The 13,174-nt window shown below is 38.8% G+C and overlaps 2 protein-coding genes across 3 annotated transcripts in view; one reads left to right on the top strand and one right to left on the bottom strand.

The window, feature by feature from the left end:
- The window catches only part of LOC145783065 (baculoviral IAP repeat-containing protein 8-like), a 145,470-nt gene that overhangs the window by 68,163 nt on the left and 64,133 nt on the right, over nt 1–13,174 (top strand). The window lies entirely within an intron of this gene.
- LOC145783062 (uncharacterized) overlaps nt 1–13,174 on the bottom strand; it is a 40,211-nt gene that overhangs the window by 15,696 nt on the left and 11,341 nt on the right. The window lies entirely within an intron of this gene.

Here is a 13,174-nt window from a genome sequence, read left to right on the forward strand (position 1 = left end):
ATTCTCAGCTGCATTGCTGAATGCTGAATGACAATGTTTTTCCACTTCTGTCACTTTTATACTAACCCTTTTTCCACGTCAATGTTTGGCATCACGTGATTGTGGTTTTCCTTTTTTTCCACGTTCGAAACTTTTCTCTATTCTTCTCTCGTTTGTACTTTGGAGTCTCTTTTCTTCATTACGTCATGCGTGCGATGTGCGTACAGAAGTCATGTGATGTCTTGTTATGGAAACGCATTTTGCGGCTACAATTATGTTTAGAACAGTAGTAATGTTCTTACTCAAGGGTCACCAACTGGCGGCCCACGGGCCGCATGCGGCCCACCACGTTTTTATGTGTGGCCCGCAAACGGTATCAGCGCACAAGTATAACCAAAAATACTTTTCTTGAAGAGTTAAAAAGCATAAAGGCAAAAAATACTTTCCGGGAAGCATAGTTTCGCTTTGCATACGATTCCACCGACCAACCAATCAGATTGTAGTTCTAGGTCAGTGTTGTACGCGTCATTGAAATAATTTGACGGCGTCAGCATCAGCGCGAATTGCCTAAAAACTTTACGGCGTAAAGGACTGCGTAAGCTCTTAAAGAAATTGACGGCGTCAGCGTCAGCGCTAATTTCTAGCACTGTTTTTTGCCAGCGTCTCATAAAACGGAAATATTTCAACCAAGTTCAGGCTAACAATAGCTATAAATAAAGAGCAGGTATTATGTTTTGCCGAATGGATCAGAAACCAAACGAAATTACGAGATATAGCCTATTAAGCACAATCAAGAAACTAAAATGGTCCTGGGCAGGTCATATAGCAAGATATCAGGACAATAGATGGACTAAAAAATTAACAACATGGACACCACGAGAAACCAAAAGAAAGAAAGGAAAACCAAAAGTGAGATGGAGGGACGACATTGACAAACAATGCAATACAACCAATTGGTACCAACTAGCACACAATCGTGTAAATTGGCATGAAAAAGGGAAGGCTTACGCTTTGCAGTGGGCTCTCACAGGCTGAAAATGATGATGATGATGATTATGTTTTGAGACTGTATTGTAATTAGCTGCTCAGCCTATTAGTTATTTCCTTGCAGAAAAACAAGCATTTCAAAACGTTTGTCTGACAATCTGCTGCGTTTGGGACGCATATTTAGGGGCGCCGGAGCGATTTTTGACTGGATGGGCAGGAGTATGAAAAAAGGGCACTTTTGTTGCTGAAAGGCCAATTTTTTTGTAAGTTTTAGGATAAGATATAGCGATAATGCTCATCTATCAGCTCATTATCGAGTAATGATACAAGTGTCCGCTATACAAAGAACAATGGCACGGAAGGGCATCATGCTATTTTATAATGATGTAATATAACTTACTGTGATGGAGAATTTTGTGTTGTGAATATTATTTTGAGGCAAAAATAGAACATTATAATTAGGCTAAAAGCGAATAGCATAAATTGTTATATTGCAAAGTGTGCAGTAGCTTACATGACCTTAAAAGGGCACCATTGCCCCCTCTTCCCTCCCCATCCATAGAAATTTGAGGGCAGGGGGGCATCCGCTTCCCCTGCTCTCCCCCGCTTCCGGCGCCCCTGCGCATATTGTCCTTTCCGAGTGAAAACATGCGTTCCACAGCAGCGCTGGTTGGTATTGGTGTGTTGTATTTCAAAAACAAGTTGAAAACGTTTAGTCGGAAAGGTATCACTGTTCCAAGCGTGCTGTGATAGTTTAGCATGAATAACTCTTTTAACGAGGTCCACTGCACCAACATCGCTCTTTTTAGGGGCATAGAGCCCTTGAAATAAAGTATATTCAACGTCCGCGATGCCATTCTTGGATTTTTCGCTTTCTGTCTCTGATCCCTCGTTCTCAATACAAGGGTGATCACCATTTGGCGAACTTCTTCCGCATGTATTCCAGGGAGCCATTGCAACCAACGCAAAAGCCGATAATTCGGATGAGTCGCGCTGGCCAGAATACATTGTGAAACTCTTATTGTGAAACGAGATTTTCCATGAAAACAAAAAATGACGCTTAGCGCTTGACGCTTAAAATCAGCAAAATAGTTGACGGCGCTATCACTTCCGTCAACTGAAAAATAAATTGACGGCGCTAGCCTCAGCGTCAACAAAAAGTTGACGCCGTCAAATGACGCTGTCAAATTGACGGCGTCAACGTACAACACTGTTGTAGGTAGGGGTTGTTTAAAGTTATTCCAATGCGATGTCCAGCCACACTGTCCCAGTGGTTGATTAAAACGTCTGTTTTCGAATTTCGAAAATGTCTGTGAGCATAGGGTTGCTTATTTTAAGTTTGTAAATGTCCTGTAAACACTTGCGTGCGTTTTACCGTTATTGGGTTTCCCGAGCAGTATTCCTTTATGCAAGTTTTTGTTGGCAAAATAGGTCGGTGTGCCAACTCAATTTATAATAAATTGGAAAAATATTGGTATTATGAAAATATTTAGCTTAGTACTGCAAAATGTTGTTAATCAACAATTCTTGTCATGGTAATAAGCACCGCAAGTGACATTGGTCTAATAATCAAGGAAAGGCGGTTTTATAGACTCTCACAAAAAGATGAAAAACCAATTCATTGCTTTTTTAGAGGGAAGACTGTTCATGAGTTACGATAGAAACGTTTTTTCGGTGATTTCTACAAGCGTTTGTTTCATGGAGCCTGGTTTGTTTCTCCCTGTTATTGGAGCCTATTTTTTGCTGATATGTTTGCATGTCACTATTGTTGCCTATATTGCGATGTGTCAAACATTTCCATGTTTACTGAAACTGTTAATGGTAAGATATCTTTTCTGAAGCGAAGTGACAACATCACTCTTGCTTGGCGATGAGTATTCTGATGAAACCGCTCGCCTCGCTATAAGTGCGCAAAACAAGCGGCCTCGTTTATTAGGCATTGTTAAAGAAGTCAAAAGTGTTGTTAAAAGAGCTTGGCCTGGCAGTAGCGTTGATCGACTAATTTTGTTGCTGCGGTATTCTAAGATAAATAGTAACAACATGTAACGCTGGATACTGGGTACGAAATGCGTTCTTTTCTAGCATAAGAGTCAACCTACCTAAAATTTTATTAGTGCGGCCCGCCACAGCTCTCCTAAGTGCCAAAGTGGCCCGCATGCAAAAAAGGGTGGTGACCCATGTTCTTACTGAATGGAAAATAACAAGTTTTCTAACCAAACGTTGCCTTACTTAAAATGACACTCTATTAGCGAAGTAATTCTTTATACACTTTAGCCACTTGCAACGTTCTGGCGCTTCCCATGCCATTCTAGATAAAGAAAATAAAACTGCAGGTAAAATGACAAATTGAAGATAAGATAGTTTAAGTTATAAGTGGTATTTATTTAATAAAACTATCATTCAACGTTTTATAGGCAGAGAAAACTTTTTTCTCTCTACATTGAGAAATTCCAAGTCTGACTACTTAGATTGCTGGAAGATGGAGACTTCCATTTCTTCGACTTGCTGTTTTTCTTTATTCATTGCAAACAAACTGTATTTATTCAGAAATGTCTGATTGTATTCAGAAATGAATAAATACAGTTTGTTTGCAATTCTTCTTTGTCGTATGAGCTGTTCTTCTGGACTATATGTTTGGGCATGATGTCATCAGCCACTCGACAGTCTCGTCATCCAGGGCTTTCAGTCCAAGCGCTCCATGTGGTGGTTGATGGATTGGGCAGTCATGGACGACATGATCTACTGTCTGGTCTGTGGCGCCACACTCGCATCCCGGTGAGGAAGCCAGGTCCCATTTGCACATGTCTGAACGAAAGCGACCGACGTCGGTTCGTAGGCGGTTAAGCCGGACCCACGCAAGTCTTGCGAGGGACATTCTCGGAGGGTGGGGATCGACGTCGGGTAGGAAATCACGGAGTCGGGAGGTGTTGTTTTGCCACTCCATGTTCCATGTGTAGTTCGTCCAGTGTGCCGCACTTATTCCAAGATCTTCAACGTTGTTCAGAAGCTGTCGTGCGGCGGGCACAAATGGGCGTCTTGATTTCAGTCGCTGCTGTTCTCCAGGTAGGCACTGGAATGTACTGTGAAGGAGGTGGTCGGGGTCCAGTGCGCGACGAGCAAGGGAAATCATGGCTCCTTTACGGCGAAGCTCAGCAGGTTGGATGCCTGCAAGGATGGGAAGGCAGTCCGTTGGAGTGGGACGCAGGCATCCAGTCACAGTGCGTAGTGCGTCATTGATGGCGGTGTCAATGTGGCGGGTGTGAGAGCTGCGGCACCACACTGGTGCGCAGTACTCAGCGGTAGAATGGACGAGGGCCAAGGTAGCTATGCGAAGGGTTTTCGCATCAGCTCCCCAGCCGGAACCCGCCAGCCGCCTCAAAAGTGCAACGCGCGCAGATAGTTTTTTTGCGCAGTGACTCCAGGTGTCGTCGGTACGTGAGTGACTTGTCCAGGGTTAAGCCGAGGTAGGTGGGTTCGGCGCAGTAGGGGAGGTGTTCGTCATCGGTGGTAATGTTGATCTAACGTTTTGCTTCCTTGTTGTTTAGGTGGAAGGCCGCCGACACTGTCTTTGCCTTGCTGAGCTGTAGCATCCATTTCTGGAGATATGTTGATATAGTTGACATGTCCTGGCTTAGGTTCCTCTCCATTGACTGCCAATCTCCGGCTGGATGCAGGAGAGCCAGATCGTCTGCGTAAGCATACTTCCTGGAGATGGTGTCTGGCAGGTCATAGATGTAAGTGTTAAAGAGGAGGGGAGCCAGGACAGAGCCCTGTGGGACGCCGTTCCTGAGTCGACGTAGTCTACTTCGTCGGCCGCTACCGGTGGAAAGGGTAAAGCTGCGGTTTTGCACAAGTTCCATAATCATATGGACCATGTGCCTGTCAGGAAGGAGACGGAGTAGTTTGCAGGTAAAGCCGCTGTGCCATACAGTGTCGTAGGCAGCCGTGAGATCGACAAACACAGCGCCAGCCTTCTTTTTTGCCAAGAAGCTGTCCTCGATGTCTTGGGTCATCAGAGTGACCTGGTCTACAGTTGATCTTCCGTGGCGAAAGCCGGCTTGTTCCCGAGGGAGCTGAGGGTCTATTATCGGTTCGACATGGGCGTAGATAAGTCTTTCGAGTATCTTGAAGGGGATACAGAGCAGGGAGATGGGGCGGTAGCTCTTCGGATCCCCTGGGGGCTTCTTCGGCTTTGGGACTGCAACCACTAGGGCTCTTTTTCAGATTCTTGGGATGCGCAGGTGACGCAAGCAGCAGGAAAGGAATTCTTTTAACCAGGACCTCATAGAGGGGGCAGCTTGGAGTATTAGTTCCGGGCATAGGTGGTCAAGGCCCGGGGATTTGCCTGGCTTTAGGTGCTGGAGGGCGGAGGCAAATTCTTCTGGGGTAAACTCACCAGAGATGTTGCCCTCGACAGGTGTTGGGACCTTCCAGAGGTCCGTCATTTCCTTGAGGACGGACTTGTCTGATTCACGGTCTCTCGTTCTGTGCACTCCATTTTTCACAAGTTGTGAGGCGATGGCATTTGCTGAAATGGGGCATTGGCGACGAGAGGCACGTGATCTGCCAGTGAGGTTGTTGAGTGTACTCCATGCTGTGCGGCTGGAGTGCGTGAAGTCGATTGAGTCTATGGCTTCTGTCCAACGCTTCTTCCTCTTTGAATCCAATCTTGCCAGCAGGGCTGTTGCTGAGTTGGTGGTGGCGGTACTCTGGGGGGAACGGAGGAAGTCGCGGTAAAGCCTGTCGCACTCCACATCCCAGCAAGGTATGTAGTTTTTCCGTCGACCTCGCGGGATGGAGTCTTTTGCCACAGATATGATTGCATCACAGAAGTCCTGGTAGGCTTCATCCACTTTGATGGTGTGTGGGGATGGGAGGTACTGCGTAGCTTCGTTTGTGAGGAAGCTGTAGTATTCCCAATCGGCCTTTCTGAAGTTCCATCGCTTGACAGGCTAGTAGTAAGGAAATGCTCATTTCAGCCCTTTTTTGTGTTAACCCTCAGTGTTAACCTGCCACAACCACATTTGATTTTATATAGTTATGAATATGAATGGTCTTGTAAATGTAATAACCCAAAGTGGTGAAGCACATTTGATTTTATGTGAGAAAGGTAAATCGCAAAGTACAAAGTCCGAATTAAGTGAAGCGACATAATTGTGTAACCGGGTTCGCTTCATAATTCTCAGGATAGGATATTGATGAAAAGGCACCTTGTTATAAAATAATTAAAAAATGCTCATAACATATATAAAGTATAAAAAGGGTGGAATGAATGTTTTTTTTTATGTGATAGTTTGGAAAACATGGAGAAACAAATCTCACCAATCTATGCGCCACAACCGTATGATTATAAACCATTGTATGAGGCTGAACAAGACTTAGCTAACGAATCAAAACTTAAACGTGCTTCAGCAAAAGTTGTTGACATTGCCAGTACTTTCAATGTGAAGCATGAAATTGAATTTAATCCTCACTTAAGACAAGCTTCATTATCTGTTTGCGTCGGAAGAAAAGCGTTTCATCCTGAACAACTTTGCAAAGTCGCGAAAAAGCTAATTGTGAAACAACCGTTTTTTGCTTTTCCCTCCACGAAAAATATCTTACCAATTTTATACTGGAGCAAAGAAGAAGATTTAAATTATTGTTCTCATAGTCAGCATATCCAGCGTGTGAAAGAGGAGCTCCTACCTCAACAAATTGATTTGAATTTTACCAATGGGAAAGTTTACGCGCCAGCTGCCTATCTCTCGTATATTATCGATGGGAAAGTGAATGTGAAGATTTATCATGAAGCGTGGCCCTTGCCAACTCCAGAAGATCAACACCAATTACAAGAAATCCTCAAATATTTAAAAGTCCTAAAGGATCAAACACCCAGCGCTTTTCGACCTCAAAAACGTATTAAATTAGATTCGATTCTGTGATTGTTTTGCACCATTTGTCAATAAAATATGATTGAAACTGTGCTGTCTTGTTTCTTTTGTCAGTCAGCACATAAGTTTTATTAAACAACAAGATTTCCAATAAAAAACACAGCAAAAATAAGTCGTAAAGCACATAGACACATACACAAATTATATTGGTAATGGCAAAGTAGCGACATCATCAGAACAGACGATACGTTTCGCATAAAAATACGCCAATCCTTTTTTAGTTTGATGATATGTGTAAATTTTGTTTCTACATTCTGATAATTAGAAAGAAAAAAAATCAACAAACCTAACGCAAACTAGGCTACATCACTAATTGTTGCCTAAACTTAAGACAAACATGAAAAAATACAAATTCTAGCAGAATGCGAGCACAAATTTTGCAACACGTAATGACACCTGATGATAAAAACACACAAACAAATCTCCAAACACAGATTTTAACGTTAGAAATTATGCAACAAAAACTTGCGATATTTTGTTGTAGTTTCTTAAGCTTGTAAAAATAAAATTGTAATTTGCTGAAAATATTTTTAGTTCGTAAAAGAAAATTTAAGTTTGTGACTTGAAATAATTTTTCATGTGCATGTTTTCAGAGCTAAACTTTCAGATTAAAATTTGTTGAAACTATTTTTTTTTCAGTTTGTAAGTTATGGAACTTATCAGTTTGTAGTTTGTTAAATATTTTAGTTGTTGGTTTTTGCAATGAAAACTTTGTGATTTGTTAAAATTATTGTTCAGTATGTAAACGAAAATTTAAGTTGTGATTTAAAATAATTTTTTCGTGTGTATGCTATTAGAATATTTTTTTAGTTTACAATTTGTCAAAACTACTTTTTTAGTTTGTACTGTAAAACAAAATTTAACTATTATTTTTATTTAAATTAATTTTTGTGTGTATTTTCTTTGAACAAAACTTTCATCATGTTTCCTTATTTCACATTTATTAACTTTACAAAATTAAATGTGAATAATTATATATAATGTAAACTTGATATTTGATTTAACTTATAAATTAATTAAGATAATAATAACTCAAGTTGATAGTTTTCTTGTACATAGTTTGTTTGAAGCAAAAAAAAATTATGATAATGTTTAGTTTACAATAACTTATTACTACTTATTGCGAATTAATGTGAGTTACTCTTAGATTGATATTTTGTTTTCTTATTTCTAAAAAATAATACATCGGCTTATCTATTTTTTATATGTTACACAATTCAGTTTGTAAAGTTTTTAGAGTAAAAAAAAATCAAGTTAAAGTATTCCAGCAACCATATCGGGGTGCTTGAACGCATAAGATGTGGCTACTCAAAGCGCACTTATAATTTGCAAACTCTTCAAACACTTTCGATGTGTCACATTAAACTTTTAAATGGCAACACCATGTACTTAAGGTTTCACCTCCATTCTGTTCTGAAGTTTTTATTATTGAGCTGTTGGTTCTCTGATCGATCCCATGCTTCCATTTGTAAGAAGTATTAGTTGTCTTGTTAATACTGGGGTCACATTTTTTTTTTGACATTTTCAACCCTCCTGTTAGTTTTGTTAAAAACAAGCATGGTTTACTTTGTAAATGCTAAAACTTTTATGCTGGTAGTTTTATCAAGCATATTAGGATATATTACAATTCATCTGGAATGATAATGATTACCGTACCTAAAACTTTCTGTTTTAAAGTAACAAAAAAATATTCTATCTGACTCTTCCTTGTTTCTTCTCCATCTAAATTTGTTGTCTTATTATAAATCTCATGTACAAAATCGTGCCCAATGGACATCTATCAATGTCATCATACTTCTTCCACTAGATTTGTTTTATTGGCATGTATTATCGTACTTGTGATTGATGTTACACTAACGACAATTTATCAATCACCAAGCCAAGATAGTCAACAAAACAACATGTTTAAAAAAACATATTATAACTAGGTTATCCTACAAAGTTATACCTATTTATGTTATTAACACATATATATAAAATATATTATAGTATTATATATTATATCTATTTATATGAACTTTAAGAATATATACTATAAATATTATAGTTTTTGTAAACATGTTGTTTTGTTGACTATCTTGGCTTGGTGATTGATAAATTGTCGTTAGTGTAACATCAATCACAAGTACGATAATACATGCCAATAAAACAAATCTAGTGGAAGAAGTATGATGACATTGATAGATGTCCATTGGGCACGATTTTGTACATGAGATTTATAATAAGACAACAAATTTAGATGGAGAAGAAACAAGGAAGAGTCAGATAGAATATTTTTTTGTTACTTTAAAACAGAAAGTTTTAGGTACGGTAATCATTATCATTCCAGATGAATTGTAATATATCCTAATATGCTTGATAAAACTACCAGCATAAAAGTTTTAGCATTTACAAAGTAAACCATGCTTGTTTTTAACAAAACTAACAGGAGGGTTGAAAATGTCAAAAAAAAAATGTGACCCCAGTATTAACAAGACAACTAATACTTCTTACAAATGGAAGCATGGGATCGATCAGAGAACCAACAGCTCAATAATAAAAACTTCAGAACAGAATGGAGGTGAAACCTTAAGTACATGGTGTTGCCATTTAAAAGTTTAATGTGACACATCGAAAGTGTTTGAAGAGTTTGCAAATTATAAGTGCGCTTTGAGTAGCCACATCTTATGCGTTCAAGCACCCCGATATGGTTGCTGGAATACTTTAACTTGATTTTTTTTTACTCTAAAAACTTTACAAACTGAATTGTGTAACATATAAAAAATAGATAAGCCGATGTATTATTTTTTAGAAATAAGAAAACAAAATATCAATCTAAGAGTAACTCACATTAATTCGCAATAAGTAGTAATAAGTTATTGTAAACTAAACATTATCATAATTTTTTTTTGCTTCAAACAAACTATGTACAAGAAAACTATCAACTTGAGTTATTATTATCTTAATTAATTTATAAGTTAAATCAAATATCAAGTTTACATTATATATAATTATTCACATTTAATTTTGTAAAGTTAATAAATGTGAAATAAGGAAACATGATGAAAGTTTTGTTCAAAGAAAATACACACAAAAATTAATTTAAATAAAAATAATAGTTAAATTTTGTTTTACAGTACAAACTAAAAAAGTAGTTTTGACAAATTGTAAACTAAAAAAATATTCTAATAGCATACACACGAAAAAATTATTTTAAATCACAACTTAAATTTTCGTTTACATACTGAACAATAATTTTAACAAATCACAAAGTTTTCATTGCAAAAACCAACAACTAAAATATTTAACAAACTACAAACTGATAAGTTCCATAACTTACAAACTGAAAAAAAAATAGTTTCAACAAATTTTAATCTGAAAGTTTAGCTCTGAAAACATGCACATGAAAAATTATTTCAAGTCACAAACTTAAATTTTCTTTTACGAACTAAAAATATTTTCAGCAAATTACAATTTTATTTTTACAAGCTTAAGAAACTACAACAAAATATCGCAAGTTTCTGTTGCATAATTTCTAACGTTAAAATCTGTGTTTGGAGATTTGTTTGTGTGTTTTTATCATCAGGTGTCATTACGTGTTGCAAAATTTGTGCTCGCATTCTGCTAGAATTTGTATTTTTTCATGTTTGTCTTAAGTTTAGGCAACAATTAGTGATGTAGCCTAGTTTGCGTTAGGTTTGTTGATTTTTTTTCTTTCTAATTATCAGAATGTAGAAACAAAATTTACACATATCATCAAACTAAAAAAGGATTGGCGTATTTTTATGCGAAACGTATCGTCTGTTCTGATGATGTCGCTACTTTGCCATTACCAATATAATTTGTGTATGTGTCTATGTGCTTTACGACTTATTTTTGCTGTGTTTTTTATTGGAAATCTTGTTGTTTAATAAAACTTATGTGCTGACTGACAAAAGAAACAAGACAGCACAGTTTCAATCATATTTTATTGACAAATGGTGCAAAACAATCACAGAATCGAATCTAATTTAATACGTTTTTGAGGTCGAAAAGCGCTGGGTGTTTGATCCTTTAGGACTTTTAAATATTTGAGGATTTCTTGTAATTGGTGTTGATCTTCTGGAGTTGGCAAGGGCCACGCTTCATGATAAATCTTCACATTCACTTTCCCATCGATAATATACGAGAGATAGGCAGCTGGCGCGTAAACTTTCCCATTGGTAAAATTCAAATCAATTTGTTGAGGTAGGAGCTCCTCTTTCACACGCTGGATATGCTGACTATGAGAACAATAATTTAAATCTTCTTCTTTGCTCCAGTATAAAATTGGTAAGATATTTTTCGTGGAGGGAAAAGCAAAAAACGGTTGTTTCACAATTAGCTTTTTCGCGACTTTGCAAAGTTGTTCAGGATGAAACGCTTTTCTTCCGACGCAAACAGATAATGAAGCTTGTCTTAAGTGAGGATTAAATTCAATTTCATGCTTCACATTGAAAGTACTGGCAATGTCAACAACTTTTGCTGAAGCACGTTTAAGTTTTGATTCGTTAGCTAAGTCTTGTTCAGCCTCATACAATGGTTTATAATCATACGGTTGTGGCGCATAGATTGGTGAGATTTGTTTCTCCATGTTTTCCAAACTATCACATAAAAAAAAACATTCATTCCACCCTTTTTATACTTTATATATGTTATGAGCATTTTTTAATTATTTTATAACAAGGTGCCTTTTCATCAATATCCTATCCTGAGAATTATGAAGCGAACCCGGTTACACAATTATGTCGCTTCACTTAATTCGGACTTTGTACTTTGCGATTTACCTTTCTCACATAAAATCAAATGTGCTTCACCACTTTGGGTTAATACATTTACAAGACCATTCATATTCATAACTATATAAAATCAAATGTGGTTGTGGCAGGTTAATACCGAGGGTTAATACATTTACTTGTTGAAACTAACATTTACTTACTACTCAGGCTTGCTCGGAATAGGTGTGGCAAGCAAGGGGGCCGTGATTAGCGAGGGTCGGTGTTGAGACCTTGGGAACTTCTCTAACACACGTCTGTCCGGCTGGCGATCATCGGGGTCATCACTTGCGAAAGCCAGGTCTGGGTTCGTGCCAGTGTTCCAACGACCGGAGTGGAAGCTCGGTGCGCCCTTAGGATCGTATAAGAGGGCGAGGTTGTTGTTGGTTGCCCAAGCGGCCAGACTATCTCCGTCGTTGTTGATGGAGTTGTAGCCCCAGTCAGTGTAGTGGCAGTTAAAATCGCCAGCGTAGAGGCTGGGGTGGGGGAACACTGGGATGGCTGTTGATGTTATCCGCGAAGGTGGGGGCTTGTAGACATTGACGATGTTGTAGCCTGCTACATCTACACAAAGCCACTCGATCTCCGATTGAGCTTGGGATTGGTCAACCAAGGACCAGCTCAGCCGGTCATGGACAAACGTGGCGAGGCCGTGTTTCCTGCTGCAGGTTGCGCCTGCGAGTGTAAAGTTGGTTATTACCAACTTATCCACAGATGTACAGTGAGTCTCCTGGAGGAGGATGATGAGGGCTTGATGCTTGGTGGCCAGGTGCTCGATGATGTTGAGCTTGCTGGCCGTGATGCCCTCGGTGTTCAGCTGCAGTACGGTGGGTCGTCGGTACTTTTCGACAGTGCGAGCACTGCCGTGCCCTGAAAAGGGCATTTTCTTACCCACCCTGCGCTGAACAGTCTCATTAGCTCTTGTTTGACAAGCTTCGTTTCGCATACGTATTTTGTATAATTTCGTATGTTACTGACGGGGGGGGACCACGTGAAGGTGCTTGTCTTCCTCCCCAAACATGTCACATGTTTTTTTTGCAATGAATAAAGAAAAACAGCAAGTCGAAGAAATGGAAGTCTCCATCTTCCAGCAACCTAAGTAGTCAAACTTAGAATTTCTCAATGTAGAGCGAAAAAAGTTTTCTCTGTTTTCTCTGTAGTTTTATTAAATATTTCTGGAAGCTTTCTTGGTTTCATATTATTAGTTTAAGTGGTGGTTGACACTAACCTGCAGCTTAAATACCACGAGGTACTCTTTGAGGTCCTACCTTAAAATACAGCCTGATTGGCAGGGCCGTTGAGAGGATATTTTGAGCCCGGTGCAAATGAGAATCTTATGCCCAATTTGTAAGAAAAAACGCAATGTTTCTGAAAAAATACTTTGTTGTTTCTTCATGTTACCGGGCCCCTTGTAAAGGTTCTGGGCCCCTTAAATCATCCCAGGCCCTGGTCCAAAAGTACCCGCTGGACACCCCTGTCAACGCTACTTGTGATTGGTCGCAT

The sequence above is a fragment of the Aplidium turbinatum genome, chromosome 14 (genome assembly GCF_918807975.1).
Source record: "Aplidium turbinatum chromosome 14, kaAplTurb1.1, whole genome shotgun sequence".
In the NCBI taxonomy this organism is placed as follows: Eukaryota; Metazoa; Chordata; class Ascidiacea; order Aplousobranchia; family Polyclinidae; genus Aplidium; species Aplidium turbinatum.